At 41.7% G+C, this 21,425-nt stretch overlaps 2 long non-coding RNA genes across 2 annotated transcripts; one reads left to right on the top strand and one right to left on the bottom strand.

The window, feature by feature from the left end:
- Positions 1-2,051: 2,051 nt before the first annotated feature.
- Positions 2,052-16,106, bottom strand: LOC310702188. Its single transcript, XR_014523337.1, has 3 exons — positions 16,070-16,106; positions 2,750-2,857; positions 2,052-2,190 (listed from the first exon to the last, which is right to left on the bottom strand). It is a non-coding gene; the product is annotated as an uncharacterized lncRNA (long non-coding RNA).
- Positions 16,107-16,963: 857 nt separating this feature from the next.
- LOC310702241 lies at positions 16,964-20,743 on the top strand. The gene is made up of 2 exons (XR_014523393.1): positions 16,964-17,449; positions 20,592-20,743. It is a non-coding gene; the product is annotated as an uncharacterized lncRNA (long non-coding RNA).
- The last annotated feature ends 682 nt before the right edge of the window (positions 20,744-21,425 follow it).

Raw genomic sequence — 21,425 nt, 5'->3', positions numbered from 1 at the left:
GTGTGTGTGTGTGTGTGTGTGTGTGTAGTTTTGATTATATCAATGTGGGTTTTTTTATTACTGCTTTCCCACCATATGTTTTTAGCTCTTATTTTTATCTGTAAGCTGCCTCGAGTCCCTGTCAGGGGAAAAGAAGGAATATTAACAACAACAACAACAACAACAACAACAACAACAACAACAACAACATGAAAATGCATGAAGTTAAGGGACCTGATGAAAGCTTTAACCTCACTTAACTGGGAGTAAGCGCCACTGAATTCCATAGGGAGTACTTTTGAGCAGGCATGGTTAGGCTCACACTCTTGACTGTAGCCATGTGCTTTTTTCAATACTCACTTTGAAAGCCAGCCCTGAATCCAGTGATAGCAGGTGAAGTGGGAGATAAAAGGCAGGAAGTGGTTGCCTTCTCCAAGGTGCTGATTCCAGCCTATCCCTTCTTCCTCCATTCCCTGGCATCTTTTGCCAGAAGGAGACCATGTGCCCCAACCTCCTAAGGCACCACCCATTGGTAGCTTTCTCTCATCTTTTAAATTTCAGTGCACCACCTGGCCAGCTGCTGCCACCTGCAGGTGGCTGAACTTTAACTGCCAACCAGTGCCACCCATCAAGGATGGAATTGAGCCAGATTAGCTTTCCCCCCACGTGAACATAACTGCTCTTATGTGTTCAACTTCTGCAAGGCAAATAATAGCCACAAAATTGGCTCAGCTCATGAAAAGCTTCATCCACCCATCTCGCACAGAGCAGCATTCTGGTCCTTGCACTGCATACTTGCTTCACACAGTGGAAGGAAATCACAGTAAGCATGAAGTTTTATAATGCAGGGAGACTAACTTAGTATGTGAAGCATTGAAAGGGCTCATTTTGCCTTTTATTTACGCATCCATCTATGAAGCAACTGAATTTTAACTACCAAATTATAACTACCAAATAACTACCAAACTTTTAGAACATATCTGAAGGCAGCCCTGTTTAGGGAAGCTTTTTAATGTTTAATAGGTTATTGTATTTCAGTGTTTTGTTGGAAGCCGCCCATAGTATTATTATTATTATTATTATTATTATTATTATTATTATTATTATTATTTTGTCTTTTGGTGGCTTTTTGGTGGCAACATGTCCACACCTTAAAAGCTTAATGAGACTGGAAGAGGTTTTCATCTCAGGTCTCAGCCTGGATGCTTGCACTGATACCAGGACTCGGCCCTCATCTTCCTGTTAAAAGGAAACCCTTATATTTATTGACAAAAGCCTGACTTTCTGAATACAAATTTCAGTTAAAGTACAGAACTGGTTTGTGTGCCTCCAGATGTCAAAGTTCTGCTCACTTGAAAATGTGGGTCATATATTCTTCTAGAGCAGCCTTTCTCAATCTGGGTCCCTTCAGATGTTTTAGACTGGCATGCCCAATTGTCAGGGCAGTTGGGACTTGTAGTCCAACAACATGTGCAGGGAATACAGCCAGAAGGGATATTTACAGAACAATATGCCTAACTTTAGTCCATAACTTCATAAAGCTCAAATTTAAAAGAGCGTTCCCTGAGCATCTACTTTGGTTCCTGAAGCATGAGATGAGTGATGATTTTGTGCCAATATTATGAAACTGCTTTCCAATGCCCTGGAAAAGAAAGCATGTATAACAAGCAAAGCACTTTGGACACATCTCTAGAGTCCTTAATACTTCCCTTGAAGAGGCCGAATAATGATAAACTAGCTTATTTAAAGTGGTGTGTGGAGGACTTGCAAGACAGCATTAATGATTGATTTGGTGTTAAGTTAAGCTGGCCCATGTTTCCTCTAGGCAGAACAAGTATTCATGGTAAATAAGCTAAATAAGCTTTTTATACCCCTCCCTTTAATGTCATATTAGTTACAGAAATGGGGTTGCGTTCAATGAAGTAATTCTGCAGGTGAAAGTCACAGAATATTCCCTCCCCTTCCTCCAACCTGCATCCTCTGAAATCTGCTTTGGGTGTACTCCCAACGACCAAGAGTGTATGGGGGGGGAGAGAGTTAGGGGACACAAAGACAAAGAAGAGCCAGGGGTGTGCAAACAGAACCTTGTTCAGCTCATGCAACGACTTTGTTATATTCAACCCATGCCCTTGGAAATTGTGATTGGTCACTGTTTAATCAGTTTTCTGGACAGAAAACACTTCTGGTCTGTCCCATTGATGCTGTAGCTTCCTGTAGAAAAACAGAGACTTGGTGAAAAACACAGTAGTCCCCCAAGGACAGTTCCCACATGGGTAATACAATATTGAAGAATATTGTACCTGACAAGCTTGAGATCATTGGATGCAAGTTTGTGTTTGATTGTAATTGCTTTTAGAATGTTTTACACTATAGTTTGTTTGTGTGTGTGTGTGTGTGTGTGTGTGTGTGTGTGTGTGTGTGTTGGTTTTAGAATGTTCTGAACTGTTTTAGAATTTGCTTTCTTTTTGGTTTTAAATTATATTATCTGTTTTCCACTCTGGGCTTCTTGAGGAGGAAGAAAAGGATATAAATTCAATCGACCAAATGCCAGAAATGGTAGCTTCAGCCTAAAGTGACCTGCATTTGACTAATCTTAATAATGTTAAATAGTGCTTTTTATTCACTTTCCTGTCAAAAGGGCATTATTTTCAATTTTCAAATCATTTTCTCAACAACAACAAAAGGACTGCCTAATGTGGTTTGGTACCTTTGCCATCTCTCACACCCCTTTTCAGATATGAATTTACTATCATTGCTAGGATTCACTTACCACACACTCACACATGCCTGAAACAGCTGCTGAAGAACTGACAGAACCAAACTTATACAGCGTTGCATTGAATATTTGCTATTTGATGTTAGCCGCCCTGAGCCTGGTCTCAGCCGGGGAGATACAAATAAAAGTTGTTTATTATTATTATTATTATTATTATTATTATTATTATTATTATTATTATTATTATTTACAGTAGCAGGAGTAGCAGGAGTAGTAGTAGTAATACCTACAGTTATCAAGGCTATGCTCAGCCTCCACTTTTGGAGACAACAATGCTTCTGGATGCCAGTTGCTGGAAACTTAGAGAAGGGAAGAGTATTATTGTCCTGCTTGCTGGTTTCCCACAGGCTTCTGGTCAGCCACTGTGAGAGCAGGATGTTCGGCTAGATGGGCCATTGGCCTGATCCAGCATGCTCCTCTTACATTCTTATGTTCTTAATATGAAATAACCATGTTTTCTGATAATCCATATTTGGTATGGAGCTTGGGGAGAGGGGTATAAGGAGTGACCCTGCACAATGTCCCTCTGCACCAGTACAATAACTACTTTCCATGGGGACTAGTGAGCTTTGTAAGACCACAGTGTATATTACTGATGGTAAAAAATGTTGTAAAGTACAGTTACTGACTCACACTTGCATTCATGAAAGGGTTAACCTGAGCCTGCAGCTCAAGTTGCCAGTGAGTGGAACTTAGCAGGCTCCCAGCAGCCTTCACTTTCCTCCCCCCCCCCTTTCTCTGCTGTTTCTTCGAAGAAAAGAGCCATGTGGAACAGCTCCCATCTGAAGGGAAACCATGTGAATAAAATTTATCTAAAGGGAGATTTTTACCACTTGCATCTTAGCTAACACAAAGACTACATGGTTCTTTTGTAAGGAAGCCAAATGCTTTTCTTTTTATAGTCATTTGGAACCTTTTCCTCTTCTTCTTTTTGCTAATGGATGGAGACTTGTTTGCTGTAACTCCTGAAACTGTAAAATCTTTGCTTGTTTGCAAAGCTAGGTTTTATTCTAGGCTTTTTCTGGGGGTGGGGTGGGGTGGAACCATCTAACCAAGTTTTAATGTCCTTGGAACAATCACCACTGTACTAACTCTGCTACATGAGAGTAAAGAATCTCTCTTCCAAAGCTCTCTCGCCTATGAAAAAACACATTCAGCATTTTTGACTCAGAACTGTTACAGTACATTGATAAATAAACTATGGAAACTGCTTCATATACAAATGAACAATTACTGTCATGTCAACCATTTTGGATTAGATAATATGTTTTGTGATAGCTAGTCCTGAACTCTCCCCATCTGGACAAAGAGGAGATAAATTCATAAAGGAAACTCTCCCTAACTGACCTGGGTGGTAAAAAAACAACAGGCCACCTTCTTGCTGGGAGAAAAGTAATATCAAGTTCAGCTGCGTATGTGAGAGATGGCATTATATTTGGACAGTGATTTATGATTGATGATTCCCAGCTCGAGATAGGAACATGATTCTTTGTTTGTTGTACATGACAAATCCGATAGCGTGTATGAAAGATACAAATGTTTAAGGCTATCTTTGCTATATTATTATCTGACAGCCCTGAGTCTACCAAGCAAGCATATTAATGAAACAAACCTCAGCCCTTGTAGTTATTTTTTATTCCTGAACAGCTGGAGGATTTTCACTGCTTCCCTACATTTGCTAAAGACAGATATTAAAAGGTTTGACCTCAGCTGCTAATATCAATTAGAATAATAAAACACAAGATAGAGAAACACATCTAAGCGATAAGAAATGAGAGAACCCTCCCAACCCATCCACACACACGGCCCAAGTCAAAGACACCAAGACAAAACTGATCTACAAAGCAAGGCAGCCAGTTGACAAACTGCAGGGGAGCATAGCAGTTGTAATGGAACACTTGAATCCCCAAGAAGCAATTCAGAATAGTCTCCAAAAATATGGGTTTTATAAGAACAGAGTTGCTTGTCTTCCATCTGTACTATGAGGAGTTCATTCCCCACCCCCCACCCCGACTGCTTCTGATTGAAAAAGTTTGGCGTATGTGGCAAAGATCTGATCTCTTTGGGAGGGAAAAATATTAGGTTAACAGAAATTTTTACCATGCTATAGATATAGATGAATGAGAAAGTGGCTTCAAAGTGATTCTCTCATGTTAAAAGTAATTGTGAGCATTAAGGCTTCACATAGAGATGAGCAATGCAAGGTTTGAAGAACAGTTTTGTGTTCAGATTGTGTAGGGCTGCCGTACGTCTGTATTTTCCTGGACATTATTGGGATTCCAAAGGCGGAATTGACATCCAGGGGGAATTTCCAAAGGGCGGCGCTTTGTCCTGGATCTTAGGCAAGTCGATTAAAAAATCTCGGGGGGGGGGGGGTTGTGTGTGTGTGTGTGTGTTTGTGAAAAAAGCACAACAACTTTGGGGCATGTGTTAAAAAAAGCTCAAAGATGTTTCTGTTTTTCTAATTGTCTGCTTTTGCCAGGAAACCTAAAGAAGCAACAGTTGCTCCATGTTTGCTCAAACTGGCATCAAGTTCCGTGTCTGAAAAGGAAACTGCAGTTAACAGTTATTCTATTTCAGGTTCCACTGAAGACATTTCATGCTAATTTAGAAACAAACTTTGCTGGCCCATTTACTTTGTAGATTTACTTGTAAATGGTCCCACTGTGCTTTGCAATGTACCCAGGGCAAACCCTATGAACTCTTTTCCCATTGATTAAACTGATTGTGCTCAGCTTAGATCTCTGTTCACGCCTTTGCAAGCACACTCTGGTTCCCTTTCCTGTTTGCAGCAACTTCTCCATCATGTTGAATTCTGTACGCGGAACCTTTACTAACCTCCACTAAAAACTCCACGCACCCTCCTCCCCCTCCATTCCCAGTAGTGCTGTCCTTTTCTTGAAATTTGTTTTCCTGTCAACTGTGAGTAGACGACTACTGGTTTAGAAATGCCTTTGTGCACCGAGGCCTCATTCTAGTTAATGTACCATATGGCCCAAATTAAATTAACTTTAGATGCATCAACTCAAAGTTTTTATACCACCACGGAAGGTTTTTCTGTTTTGTTTTGCTTTAAAATGCCTTTTTACTATTCTATTGTTCCTCCTGGCAATTTGGACATAAGTGCAGCTAGAAAATGTACCTGCACAATTTCTCTCTCCCTCCCTCTCTCCCTCTTCACTAGAGGACAAGGAAAACCATTTGGTGATAGTGAGCAAAATATTTGCGTGTAGAGGTCCCCAAGCCACCCCAAATAACTCACACATCACACAGAATTTTTGTTTAAGGTTTTTGGCATAATTTTGGCCACAACTTTATTAAAATACAAAAAATGTGAGTGGTTGCTTAGGCATTGGTTGTGACTATCTGCCCCCGGTGGGGACAGACTGACATTTCGCAAGCCTGCGAACGTCAGAAAAGGGGAATACATTTTGGGGATAGTGACGGGCAGACGACCCCATGACAGGCATAGCAAGGTCAACGCGAACAGCCCCAAATATAAGGGGGGGGCGGGCAATCCGATGCACAGAGCGAAAAGAGGAAGCTCTACTTTTCGTGCAGGGAGTTTTAACATTTCTGGCTGTCAATCACAATATGGCAACATTAACTTCTTCCCAACAACAGGGGAAGCCCAATCACAACAGTGGCCAACAATCAATTAGCCCGCCCCACAATTTTGGAGTGTCTTGTTGGCCCCCACCACAACACGTGCTCTCCATGAAGAAGAACACGCTTTGCTGTTCGTTCAATACATTTGGATCTGTAAGTGCTGAATCCGGCTAATAACAGTGTGCAGGGATTGACTTCCACGAGTCCAGTGGAACTTCCTACTCTTTTCCCAGCCTCATCATATCTGCTCTTCCAAGCCTCCACAACAGATTTGGAGGTGGGGGGGGTCAGGGGGAGAAGAGGAAGGGGAAGGTCTGTTGTGCCCACAGAAGTTATTTTATGCATAAAATGATTTAGTTGGATAAAACTCTCTATACTAACTACCTAAATTAGAGCTGTGCACAGATAGCTTCTAAACATTCTCCAGTCTGTTTGTAGGCAGAGAACTTGAGGGGTGAGATCATTTCAATATCCTTTAGCAGTTCCCAGGGTGGGGCTTACCATGAGCACCTGCAGTAGCACAGTTTCTTTCTTCCTAAGGTTCCTGACACTGCAGCAACTGTGTTAGCACCTGGTACCATTTGGCATCCTTCACAACCCTCTAGACCTAGTGAGGCCTTTTTGTGTGTCAGGGGCATTGTTGTGTGGCTGCAGCAACAAAAAGTTGAAGAGGAGTTTTTGGAGAATAGTTGGTAAGGTGTTGTGTTTTTTTCAAAGACAGGAAAAGAAAAATCTTGGTGATTTCCTCAGAAAAACGTTGAGAAATTTCAGCTCAACTCTATATTTAAAGTAAAGGAGTGGCACCACGAACCAGTTAAAACTAAAGTACACTGAAAAATCACAAGGCCTTGTAATCACCTGGGCTCATAAATTCTGCTCACCTGAATGTGGGTGGTAGTTGCTGTGCCACATGGCTCTCTGCTGGTGTTAAGTTCTTTTTCATAATTCTCAATAGCTGGTGAGAGACATTTACCTCTGCCACTGGCTGAGAGAATTTAAATATGCCTGCCTGTGGATTTAACCAATTGCAGGCTGGCTGACCAATTCAGAAATCGCCCAATGCCTAGGCCAAAACTCACTCATATCTGCAGCCAATAAAATTGTGGCCTGTTTTGAGCCAAGAATGATGTATTGTGATTTCTTCATTGTGCATGTACCATACCAGTGCAGCATTCACTGCACCTGGGCATGCAAATACACAGTTGAGTTTATGAGTCAAGAAAGAGAACTCAAAAAACCATATGTTCTCCCATCTAGAACATATCCTTACTTTTTGTTTGGGAGAGGGCGGACTGCCACTAGCCAGTTGTGAAAGTCCTCCAAGCGACCTTCTGTATTATTTAATTTAAGGGCATTGTATTACAGATGGAAAAGAAATTGTGAGTTTGCTCAAAAGCTGCTGATGTGGCTCCGTAATAAATGTTTGTTTTCTCGTCAAAGTTGGAAGAGGTCATGTGGGTAGTGCCAGAGTGAGTCTGTCAAAAGGAGTGTTTGGAAGCAATAGCTGCTCATTTTCACTTATCTCTGAAGAGTGTCACTCAAGCTATCATAAAAGTGCTGCTTACTGCACACCAAATATTGATTCCCCTATAAGTGACTCGGGCACGAAAAGGTTCTATGAGCAATGTGCTTTTAAACAAAACGCCCGCATTGATTCATTTATCAGCAAGCTGGATCCTTCAGAAGGGGGTTGGGAAGATCTAAACAATCCTTTTATTAAGAGTTTCAAGGGGAATTACTTGTTCTCTCCTCACAGGTAGAGGAAGACGTAGAACATAAGAATAGAACTATTGGCCTAGACTAAAGGCCCATCTAGACCAGCATGCCACAGGGGCCAACTAGATGCCTATGGGAAGCCCACAAGCAACACATGAGTGCAACAACACTTTCTCCATTTGTTTTCCTCAACAACTGGTATTCAGAAACATACTACTTCCTATACTGGAGGTAGTACATAGCCACCATGACTAGTAGCATTATTTTCCATAAATTTGTTTGCTCTTTTATCAAGAGTATATTCAAAATATACTGAAGGCCACCAGGCTATCCAGGCTGGTAGTCATCAGTATATTTTGTGGAAAATGAGTTGTAAGTGTTACGGAAAAGGAGCAATGCAGCAGCGAGCTGCAGCTGGCTGGAAAGCCAAACAGGATGTTGATGTTTGGGACTGTACCATGGGAACAAAGGGACAGTCTATTCACTGTGCTGAGCACCGGATGTTAGCTCAGAGTGTCATTTGACCTGTACTGGAAGTACAGGGGTGGAGTTTGTCTCTCTGCTGTTGGAGTTTGGAGAGTGCAGACGCGTTTTTCTGTACTGCTGCAAAGACAGAAATAAAGGCATGTAAATACATTTCTGTCTATCTCTTTCCCCTCCCTGGGGGAGGCAGGGAGCAGGGAAGAGTGGTGTGTTCTTCTCACGCTTGAGGAGGATCGTCGATAGTGACCTAGCCTGAATCCTGCCGGGAAACGCAGACGGGGAGGTCAACAAGGAGATCAAGCCGGGTGCCTGGAAAGTGGCCAGTTCCTCTGATAAGGCTTGATATCCGACAGTAAGATGTGGGTCTCTGCTTTGATCTAATTCCATTACCCAAAGAAGGGTAAATTTTAAGTAGTTAGGCCAGTGATCTTATTAACAAACTGAAGGGTCCCAAATTGAAGGAACTTAAACCTTTTTTTAAAAAATTATCTGAAACTCCTCTTAATACAAACATGGGGATCAGACCGTTGTAATTTGCACTGTGGGAAATCTAGTCCAGTGCCTTTCACCATATGAGAATGTCACATACCTATAGCATGCTTTTCAACTGCCTGATCTAGTGATGGAAAATAATTTTATTCAGTCTACATTTCTGAGTGAACTTGTGCCTGCTGGACTAATGCATGGATCACAACGTAAGTATTCGTCAATTTTTGCAAGACTCTGAATTTTGAAATATTGCTCATAAGTACCAAAATGCGTAAAAAATAAATAAATAAGGGGAAACTATGGTTAGAAATGCATACACTGATGAAATATCTATTAATGCTTATTTTTGTGGATATTTTAAGGATATTTGTTCAAGTTTTCTTCATTTTAAAAAAGTAATAGATCAACACTGATATGGGATGGGATAGACTTATGAATGAAGGCATGTACAATTGATGTGGACTGGGAATTGATGGATTCATCCGTCCATAGCCAACTTCTTCTGAAAACCTCTTTGCAGGGAAATTCCATAACCCCTCAAGATAAACAACTGCAGACACTCTCTTTTTTATGATGGTGATGATGATGATGTGGCTGTTTCTGTGCACATTCTGTTTTTCTTTCTTGTCAGCCTCTGATTTACTCTTTTGCTACGGGAGAAAACAACAACCCAACACCTCATATTGTCCATAAAGAATTTGCATAATATGTTAATACCGATATGGATCCAGACATCTGGATGGCATTTGAATATCTCATTTACATTCAGACAAGGAGACGCCACACAGATGGTGAAGGAAATAAGAAGAGCATTGTTTTAAACAAATATGGCATCCAGGAAATCAAACATGATTCAAGATAGGAATTAAAGTATTAGTAGAGCTCTGTCAGTGTCGGAGACAGACTATAAAACAGGGAAGTCAAGAAAGACAACTATTTTGCCCACTACTACACAGTTATACTTAGGGAAGAAGTGAGACCAGTCTACCCTGGGCTTTTATACAGTCAGTCAAGAGGCACCTTCTTCCTCCTCTGTTCCAACCCTACTTTTTGCATCTTTGGAGCAAGCAGCTGAAAAGTGCAAACAAAATATAAAATTGTAAGAACATGTATAAATCTAAAACATAGCTAACTAATAAATATAACAGAATAAACAGAAATTTAGGCGACTTAAATCACCTGACCCCACCCCACTCTACTTGATATGCTCAAACATGTGCCCCTTGGCCTTCACAACAGGCCAAATGGATATCAGCATCTTTAATGAGGGAAATGAATAACTGAGTGTACCAATAAAAGAATGTTCTGCTAGAAGCCCTCCTCCTTCCTTTTCCTACTATAAATGCAGGTAATTACTGCGGGGCAAATACAGGTATGTATTACTGACTTTATTTATTAAATGTGTATCCTGACCTTCCTTTCCAAAGGAGCTCAGGGCAGCAACTAAGTCTCTGCAGGAGCAAAACAGCTTCTGCTCATGCAACAGAGTGTCCCTTCCCTCTCCTGCCCCAATGCATTCTCTGCACCTCCCCCAAAATCTGTTCTGGAGGGTTCAGAGGGTATGAGAAGGGGAGAAGAGGGAAGTTCAGTTGTGCAGGCAGAAATTGTTCTGCTTGTGCAAGTTTCACCCTGGTTAGTATCACACCAGGTGATCTCAGCAGAGCTGAGAAGAGGGCTGTGCACAGACCCACACAATCCGATTCAAGGCCCAGTCTGGCAGTTTGGAGTAGATGATTTGGAGGAAACTTGACCTGGATTTGGCCCCCTGACTGGTTTTAGGGGCCTTGCACAGCCATGTAGTTGGGCGGGGGGGGGGAGAGTGAATGAATGTGCCTCTTTTCCCACCTGACCGTAATTAAACCCTGAGTAAATATGCAGTTAGGAGGGGGCAAGGAGGAGACACACACAATCTGCCTGCGCATGTCATCCCCTCACTCCTTGCCACCAGACAACCCCCCACCTTTGACAGCCTCAGATTGCTCCAGGTGAATCTGATCAAAACGGGGGTGATCTCAGGTTCACGAACCCTTTGGACTGCATAGAACTCTGTGTTGGTATCTAAGGAAGAGTGTGTGGTACTGAGTTTTAAGGAAGAAGGTTGATGTTTTGGGCATAGGTGGGAGAATCAGAGTTATCTTAATGGAATGATCCCTGAACTATGAGGGTCTGGCCAGAACTATACTGTCCTTATATGCCTGAAATATATTTTCTCAAACCACTGTGAAGAAACTCAAAGCATTTCTCACACACAAGACTATGCCTGTGGAGCTGGAGTTATGAAAACTCATGACTCATTGAAGCAGCATCTCAGTAGGAAGACTTCAAAGCCCAACTCTGTTGTAGCTACAGCTTGGAGGTACATTTCCAGAAAATGACTCTAATGGGTTGTCCTAATCAGCGTGGCTGTCAGATGCCTTGGCAAGAGGAGAAATAAAATTGAAAGCAGGAACGGAGAAAGTGATATCAGGAGATCACCATGGAGAAGAAAGGCATAATAGAAAGACAGAATACATAATTTTATTTCACATACGTCAGGTTCATATGGCTTCACTGTGGGCCACGTACAAGAGCATATCTGTAGCTCTATTAAAGGCTCATAATGCCTCAGTGGTTTTATCAGTAGTTTGGAATGAAAGAGCTAAAAGTCTTGATTCCCCATATGAGCATTAATTAATTAATTCTTAATCACCTTTCTCTTACATTTTTGGTAGGACAGAAATGTCACTGGCAGTATAGCTGCTATAATATACCATAGGTATCCATCATGGTGCCCTTCAGATACTGTGCACAACTCCCATCATCCCTGACCCCAGACCATGCTGCTGGTTGAGACTGATGGGAACCTGAACCCCAAATGTCTGGAGGGAATCTTTTTGACTACCCCTGTACATGGATGACCACAACAACTTGAAACTTCCTATCTGTATATGATTTCTAGGCAGCATATTTGCACTGATTATAAGGACCCAGTCACAAAAATTATTGTCAAAATTACCATTCTTAAAATTGCATTGACTTTAAGAGGAATTGTTCGCATTTTTCTTTAGCTGATAATAGTTCTCCCTGTCTGTCCTTCATGCGTAAACCATCTGCCTGTTATCTTTTGGCACCTTCCATATATATTCCGATAGAAAGCCATCTGCTTCTCTCCTTTAAACTTCTGTGTGCGCACACACACTCTTATCTTCTTTACAAATCTTTGCATATGTCAACATTTTAATTACACAGTGGCATATTACAATGTCATTGACTATGGGGGGTTCTTCCAACAATACAGTCGAGGAAAGTTTAGCAAGAGTTGACAGTGAAATTTTACGGCTCTTTGATATATTGTGTTCATGAAATTTACAACAACTACGTCAACAGAAGGAGCCAGATGATGCATGAGTCAATAATTGTGCTAAGTGATTGATGTAGACATAATTCCAAAAGCACTGTGGCTTTATTAAAATACAATAACAATATTAATTTATATGAAAATTTGGCTCAGCCAACTGCTATTTCATTTAAATTTTATATCATCTAACAATATGATCTTCCTGTTGTCAGCCTAAACAAAGGGATAGTTTATTCCTCGGCCGCCAGAACCGTGTGTATGGTTATATGCAAAACATAGTTAGTAATATATAATAAACATATGTGGTAATATGTAATAAACATAGTAGTAATATGTAATAAACATATGTGGGTTGGTGTACACTGTATATACTTTATAAGAAAATGGACTGTGGGCTCTATCTCAGCATTACAACTAGAAATAAACATTTATAAAAGCAAGCGGGAAAAGTTACAAAATTCACACATTTTTTAACCCCATGGGGGGGGGACACACAACACCAAGAACCTCTGGCTCATTGCAGCTTTTAAACACACACACACACACACACAATGCACAAAGCAACCAAGTAAATGGCCCATTGCTAGATCTACTACGGGATCAGAAATATTTAGAGTACTATGAGAGCCAATGTGGTGTAGTGGTTAAGAGCGGTAGTCTTGCAATCTGGGGAACCGGGTTCGTATCTCCGCTCCTCCACATGCAGCTGCTGGATGACCTTGGGCCAGTCACACTTCTCTGAAGTCTCTCAGCCCCACTCACCTCACAGAGTGTTTGTTGTGGGGGTGGAAGGGAAAGGAGAATGTTAGCCACTTTGAGACTCCTTCGGGTAGTGATAAAGCGGGATATCAAATCCAAACTCTTCTTCTTCTTCTATGATGATCCATTAAACCAGAGTTATTTCAACGTACAGTGGTACCTCTGGTTGTGAACCCTTTCCAGTACTTTCGGGTTGCCACAGGACACAACCTGAAAAGACGAAACCTGAACCGAACATAACAAGAGGTATGACTGTACTTAAGAACAGGTTTAAGGTTGAAATCCTAAACTCATTTACTAGTAACAAAGAGGCAGCATCTTTTTCTTTTCGTACCACTGTAGTGGAATGTTCTCCCTGCTGTAATGTAAGAAGTCGCATCTGTATTGGCATTCCACGGGCCAAACAAAGGCACATCTGTTTGAATAAACATTCCCCTGATCTGTTGACTAGAACCTCCTGCCCTGATCATTTTAATTGTTGCTTTACTTGCCATAATTGTTATGCTTGCTTTTAATTGGACGACCGAGAGAAAAAGGAACTGTTCAACACCTACTTTGTCTCTGTCCAGGCTTGTGCCCCAGGGGTGTCACTTTGGTGCTGCTGACAGAGTGGTTGGACTTCACCTCCAGAGGCACACTCCATTGTCTTTTGAGACAGACGGATGCCAACAACAAAATTCCTCTGCAAAGAGCACAGAAAAGATTGCCACTGTCCAACTAGGATACAGTTCCAAAGCCCCAAGCAAGCCCTGAGCTCAAATGCTCTGCCTGGCTATAATACTCTGTTTTTCCAGACTGCCGTCTCCATAGTGCACCCTGATGTTTAAGTTTTTACAGAGCAAAATCTGTGAGCCTTTGATGCTTGTCATTCAGAAGGGCAACAGAACTATACTGAGAAAACTACAGTAAATGTTTTTCATAAAAAAGGTTTTGTTTTCTTCTTCTTCTTTGGTGATCACTTACTTGGTAGCCAAGTAAGATTGTCTTCCATAAACACGGTTTTAACAATGAGTCCGTAAGTGACTGTAGAGGCCAATTCTGGACCCACACGTCCTTCCACAATGGAGACATTAGTTTCCAGGCGGAAGTTAATCATGGTGTTGATTTGCCAAGTGTGCCCTCCTCTTAGCATGTTTCTCCCTTGCGTCCTGAGTTAGAGTATCTTCAAAGCCCATGACAACTTTGCTAAAGGCTGTTCTCCAATTGGAGCGATCGCAGGCAAGTGTTTCCCAATTGTTAGTGTTTATACTGCATTTTTTTTAGATTTGCCTTGAGACAGTCTTTAAACCTCTTTTGCGGACCACCAGCATTACACTTTCCATTTTTAAGTTCGGAATAGAGTAGCTGCTTTGGAAGAAGATCATCAGGCATCCGCACAACATGACCAGTCCAATGAAGCTGATGTTGAAGAATCAACTTTGCTTCTTCCAGTACACTGGTATTAGTTTGCCTGTCTTCCCAAGTGATGTGTAAAATTTATTGGAGACACCATTGATGGAATCTTTCAAGGAAGCATAGAGTGTGACTGAACCCCACTCCACCCCATCAGTGTCTTTAAGGAAGGGTAAAGGTAAAGGTAAAGGTACCCATGCCCATACGGGCCAGTCTTGACAGACTCTAGGGTTGTGCGCTCATCTCACTCTATAGGCTGGGAGCCAGCATTGTCCGCAGGCACTTCCGGGTCATGTGGCCAGCGTGACAAGCTGCATCTGGCGTGCCAGCGCAGCACACAGAACGCCGTTTACCTTCCCGCTGGTAAGCGGTCCCTATTTATCTACTTGCACCCGGGGGTGCTTTCGAACTGCTAGGTTGGCAGGCGCTGGGACGGAACGACGGGAGCGCACCCCGCTGCGGGGATTCGAACCGCCGATCATGTGATCGGCAAGTCCTAGGTGCTGAGGTTTTACCCACAGCGCCACCCGCGTCCCTCACTTAAGGAAGGATATTCTAGGCTAAATATAATCCTAGTACAGTCATACCTCGGGATGAATACGCTTTGGGTTAGGCAAATTCGGGTTGCGCTCTGTGGTGACCCGGAAGTAACGGAGCACATTGCTTCGGGTTTCGCCACGCGCGCATGCGCAGACTATCAAAATGACGTCACACCCATGCGCAGAACCGCCAAAACGTCATCCGTGCACGAGCAGACGCGCAGACACGGGTTACTTTCGCTTCGGGATACCAACGGGGCTCTGGAACGGATCCCGTTCGCATCCTGAGGTACCACTGTAATACTTTGTCTTATTTAATTCAATAATGTACCCTTACTTGTGATATATTTTATTCATCCGCCATGATGTATATGTTTGCGGAAGCTGGTTCTCTTATTATACCTTCCCTTGGCATAAATGTGTTTACAACTGGATGCAATGTGTCTTTGGTATTATTCTTTAACTTTTACCGCTCTTATTTGATGAAACATGTATGTTGCATGTGTCTTGATGAAATTAATCTCCTTCAATCCCCTTCTTTACGGTAATGAAAAACTTTAATAAAAATATTGGGTTTGTGCACCTCTCTTCTAAAACATGGAAAGTTTTGAGAAACTGAAGGGTGAGTTACAGCACAGCAATAAGGCTGTTGTTTGTCAGTGATTCTGAAAGACTGCTGAATAGGTCCAGAGCTGCTGTTCCCTAACTATTTTGGAGGATTAAAACCCAAAGAATATTGTGAGAAGGTTTACGTTAGCAGAGTTAAACAATCCCCTTTATAAGTTTATGCAGCAATCAGCTTGTTGCTGACTCGTCTGAGTTCTACTAATAAAGATGCCTTCCTTGTTAAAAATCCCTTTGAATCCCTCTTAAAGAATACACACAAGAATCTGATTCATGTTAATATAAAACTATTTTACTCTCAGATTCATTCAGGTTTACAGAACTGTACCTGAAGGCAGGCTTAGATTACATAACAAGCAAATAAACTATACCAGAGGGAAGTTGGTCCAGAGGTGACTGCAACTGAGCAGTTATCTTTCAAAAAACTACCAGCAACCGACAAACTGGTTGTCACAGCAACCGGTTAGAACATGGAGGCCGTTAGTCCTCTGTCAGAATGTTGCACTTGACTGCACCTTTACACCCCACAAATATTTGGCTGTAGAACATAATATAGCTGCTATATTGATTCATATGCAACTTGTATTCAAATCAAAACTTTATTAGCAAAGCCAACAGGCCACAGCTGTACAAGAGTTAAAAGTGAGAATAGGGATAAAAGGAAGAAAAGAACAGGCAAAAGGAGGTCCGTCGGATGAACAGGTCTGTCACTCAGATGGTGGCCCTCAATTTCGCAGCTCTCTCGATGTACCTCGCGACCTTCTCTGTTATCTGACTATCCGTATCAGATAATAGAAAATACAGTGTAATGTCTGGTGAACGGCCGGGGTTGGAGAGAATGAGTGGAGTAATAATCTCATTCCTTAGGTCTTTGTAAAGGGGGCAAGAAAGAAGGACGTGGGACACTGTTTCCGTGTTACCATCTCCACATGGGCAGAGTCGTTTTTCAAATGGAGTCTTTTGGTAACGCCCTTCGAGTACAGCAGAGGGAAGAACATCCCATCTAGCCAATGTAAAGGCACGTCTGTATTTTGGGATATGCAACTTGTATGATCCATCATGAGCCTTGAAAAGACAGTAGCTTCACCTTTTAAACCAATACGCAAATACTTCTAAAGAAACTATTAGAGGTTACCATCCACACACTTTTGCTGCATCAGAAACTAGTGGTTAGGTAAAACCTCTCAAACTGTTTTAGCATAGCTTTCCTCTCTCTCTCTCTCTCTATCTCTCTTTCGGAAGTGGTGAACAATGACCAAGTTATTTTAAAGATGACTCACCAAACTGTGAAGTCTTGGTCAAAAGATTTTATTCCCAGACTGGGAACAAGCATTAAGATTGCAAAAGAAATATTTCGACTGTTATCATAAACAGTACAGTATCAAAAAAAAGTCTTATCTCCAGCACGTTGTAAATCACAGCAACAGTCCTTCACAGGCAGCACTCTTCTGTCAGACATCTGCCCTCAGGCGTCTACAAACACGAAGCCAATTGGTCTTCTTTTTATTAGCACTTCCATCTGACACTAATAAAGGTCAAAGTGCCATTCCAAAATTTAAAGGGGGGAAAAAACACCTCTGGAACCTTCTAGAAACCTTGTAGTTGTTTCTTTGCAGAATGATTCCCTAACAAAGGCACAGCGGTTGAACAACCTGAGCAATAAAGTAACCTCCTTGTGTTAGCTCATAATGAGATGTGAGCAAACAGACATCCCAAATGGGAACATAATGCACCTCACTTTCTAAGGTACAGCCTAACCTCTCATCAACCTGGGAAATTGTCTGCTTACAAACACAGGCCAGTCAGCTGAAAAATGGAGAGGATGTACACCCCATCCTATTCTCCTGAAAGACATCGAAACAAAATTATTTGAACTTCGGACCAAGTTGATGGTAACTTTTGGATCTGCTTTTCCTTCAGCAGGGGGAGACTATCTGCAACTATGAACAGGAAAACCTACCTTATGCTTGTGGGAAATAGTGTTAATACATTCAAGGAAAGGTCATCCTTACCCACCTTGCAACCTTAATAAAATTGACAAACATAATCATTTTTACCCAGGCAGGCACACCTTTGCTTGACAGAGGGAATCTGGCCAGTGCCACCCACGCTCTGGTAAATACCAGGCTGGACTATTTTAATGTGCTCTACATGGGGAGCCCTTGAAGACTATCTGGAGTTTACAACTAGTGCAAAAAGTGGTGGTAAATGTATGGGGGGGCACTAGAATGTTTTGTTGTTGATTGATTGGGAGCTAGTACACATTAGAGAGGTGTCTAGTGCATATTAGAAGATTTTGTGCTAAATATAAGCGCATAATATGAGCCTGCTGCATCAGGGCAATGATCCACCTAGTCCATCATCCTGCTCTCACAGTGGCCAACTAGATACCTGTAGGAAACCTGCAAGCACTCTCTCTTTCTGTGTTTTCCACCAACTGGTATTCAAAAGCATACTGCCTTATTTTTTTGCCTCAACCTGCATCACTTTGCACTGGTTTGCATTGTTCCACCCTTGCATTCACTTTGGAAAGGTCCTTTTGGAGTTCTTCACAATCCCTTTTTGTTTTAATGGCCCTGAACAATTTTTTTTCGTCAGCAAACTAGACCTGTTGATTTTGATGGGAACAACCCAAAGGGATTTGCTTTCCTTCCTGTGTTTTGCTTTGCGGACACCAATTCAGTGACATTAGATAGGTGCCCCTTGGTTGTACTACACAGAGAACAAGGATCCTAGTAGCAGCAGTAATAGCTCCGGTGATTATGTAACAAATCCTTAGCTGATAGCCTTAACATCTTGTGTACAGTTTCAGTATAGATGCTGCACATATTTTAAAGACTGTAGTTTATACTGCTTTTCAAAAGACATGCCACAAACTATATTGCTGCAATACATCTCCCTTCAATGTCTGGTAAAGCTTGATTCCAGACGATAAAAGAAGTCAAGGAGAAGTACCAGTATGGGCAAAACTGAAAGAAGGAAAGAGATGAAAGGCAGGATAAACTCCAGCTTTTTCAAGTGAAAAGGGAAAAAGTCAGCTAAGTTCATCTCTCTGAGAGTGGCACCTAAGTCAAATGCAGGGTTCCACTCCAGGCAAATGGATGATAAATTCACCAGCATCCCTGAGATGGGGGAAAAGATGGATCAATGGGAATTATGTTACATGATAAGAAACTAGCTGTGTGCTGAGTGAATGAATAAAGAAATATATCATGTTTAAATAAGAAAACTAGGGAAGATGACAAGAGGCTGGAGCATCTCTCTGAGCAAAATTTATAGCTGGGAAAGCTGAGAAACAGCCCAGAGAATGCTAACAAATTGTCTTACACAAATGCGGCAAGATCTTTTACAAAGTGTTTTTCAAGCTATACTGTGAGGATGGGAGCAAATTGGAAGGAGGACAGAATGGACATGTCATTAGACTTAAGAGGGAAAAAACATTCTCTGGTTCACTGACTGTTTAGGGATGGAGGAGAAATTTGTTCAGGCCACATTTTAAAGAAAACTGACCTAATTTGCAGATCCTGGACATATATGCAGAACAGCCACTTCTCAGTTTACTCACTTCTCAAAAAAATTGTAACGCAGCTTTGGTTTTAGATCTATTCTTGCTCCTCCTGCAAAGAAATCATAGGTTCCAAGTCAAAGCAGAGCCGAAACAGGACATCCTGTTCAGTTTAGCCCTTAGGGTCATTGGCACTAGGGACAGTGACAACTGTAACTAGGGTCCCCAATGCCTTTGGTTTCCATAAAAAAAATCACCATTTATAAAAATGTGGAAAGGCAGCATTGTCTTACTCTAATTTTGTGAGAGATTAGGAGCCAAACCTAACAAATGCATATTATTGTTAGTATGAGAAGTCCCAGAGTTGTATTGATGTTAGACAGATTCTCAGACCATAGAAATACAATTAGTTGAGGAGGATCTGTATGATGTCATTTCCCCTCCTCTCAGGAGAGGAAGGGGCATAGTACTTCCTGTCCCCCACCCCATCTTCCTTTGAACAGAGTTGGATGCAGACATGGCTCTGCTTGCTCCAGCTCACGCAGAGGCCTGATGCTGGTTACACTGTAAACATAAGTATTTTGCCTGCGTAGTTTTTACTGCTACTGTTGCTGTGAGCCAATGCATGTTCTAAAGTTTGTAAATATAATTGTAAACTTAATTCCCAAGCAGTTGCCTGATTCTTTGTTAAGCAGGGTAAGAAAGGGAGAGCCAGCTTACTTCTAGCTGGACTTGCTCATTCAGTCATTCAGCCTTTATTGGACTTGCTCATAACAAGGCTTTACAGCATAATTCCTATGAATTTAATTTTGTTGTCAAGAGTGGGATTTTAAACTCTTTTCAGCCCCCCCCCCCACATAAGCTCCTAGAGGGATAAATTGCAAATGATATATCCCCTAATACCTGTTAAAACTTATCCCACAAATTTTGCTTAACTAAAATTGTGGTGGCTACACTGCACCATCACATTTCTTCCTATTATTACTGATGATTCAGAGGTTTTTTTACATAGCCTTAACTGAGAGTGGGACTCCTCCTGCCTGAATATCAAAGTGATGGCAGCAGCAGCAACAGGAAAAAAGTATTGAATGGGGACATTTGTGTGCAACCTTTCCCCCACCAGCCCTTAACTCTGAAGATTGAAAAAAAAAATCACTTAAAATCTTTAGACTCAGCAGTAATATAAACATGCATACTTGGGCTGCATCATGCCATTAAAACTATCTGATGGGATTGTGCTCTTGTTTATTCCTTCGTTCATTCTCCACTGAGATTCTTATACTGAACAAATACTTCCTCAGGGAAGATGGGGAGGCCCACTAATGTGAAAAATGGAGAATGGCATCTTTTATTTAAGCTGACAAATTCCATTTTATTATTCAGGGTCCGTAACCACCTCTGTTCCGACATGGAAGAGAACTTTGAGTGATCAGGTGTGAGAGCAATTCAAACACAAGCCTGAGACACTCCCAACGATCCGCTGGAAGACGGTGAAATTTCAGTCTAGCCAGTAGAAGATCCAAAAAAACAGAAAAGGGAGATGGAGATAGACAAATTGAGCTAAATGAATACTGAAATCATTTATGGCAGCAAGACAGCCAGGCATGTAGTGGCAAATATTTAACAAATAAAACAAATTACTAAAAGGAGGAAGCCTGTTATTGCTCGGCTTGCACCAAAGAGTCATCGCTGTTTGGAAGGAAAGTGAAAGAGGCAACTAAAATTAGGCACCTGAGTAACTCTGGAAACCAATTGCTGTGGGGTGGGACTAGTTACCTGCCATGCCTAGTATTGGACAGTGCTGTAGTTTCTTGCTATGTTTTGCAAGCAAAATGCCTGACAAGTAGGAGTACCAAAACAAACACAAACAAACAAACAAACCTGTAGGAAACAAGAGGTCATAGCCACTGCCATTGTTGATGGGTTGGGTTGCATACAAGAAATCACAGAGAAATTTCTCCCCCTGAGAATATTGAGCAAAATAGATGCCTCCCCTCCAATAGCACTGTCTGAAAATTTATGTATTCATTTACTAAATTTGCATACCATACCTCACGCCAAAGGAGTCCAGGAATCTTCAGTGCAGCATCCTTGAAGTTGGTACAGCAAAGAGGCATTTCCCCCTGTTCCCACCTGCCAGCCTGGCTTCTACAAGAGGCACGGTTGTGGATGTGGTAGTAGCTATGCCACTCCATCGAGCCCTGCCACTGCTGGCCA

This window comes from Podarcis liolepis (assembly GCF_965112155.1).
Source record: "Podarcis liolepis genome assembly, chromosome: 2".
In the NCBI taxonomy this organism is placed as follows: Eukaryota; Metazoa; Chordata; class Lepidosauria; order Squamata; family Lacertidae; genus Podarcis; species Podarcis liolepis.
Note: the sequence above shows the minus strand (reverse complement) of the source record. Positions and strands in the feature narration are given on the sequence as shown.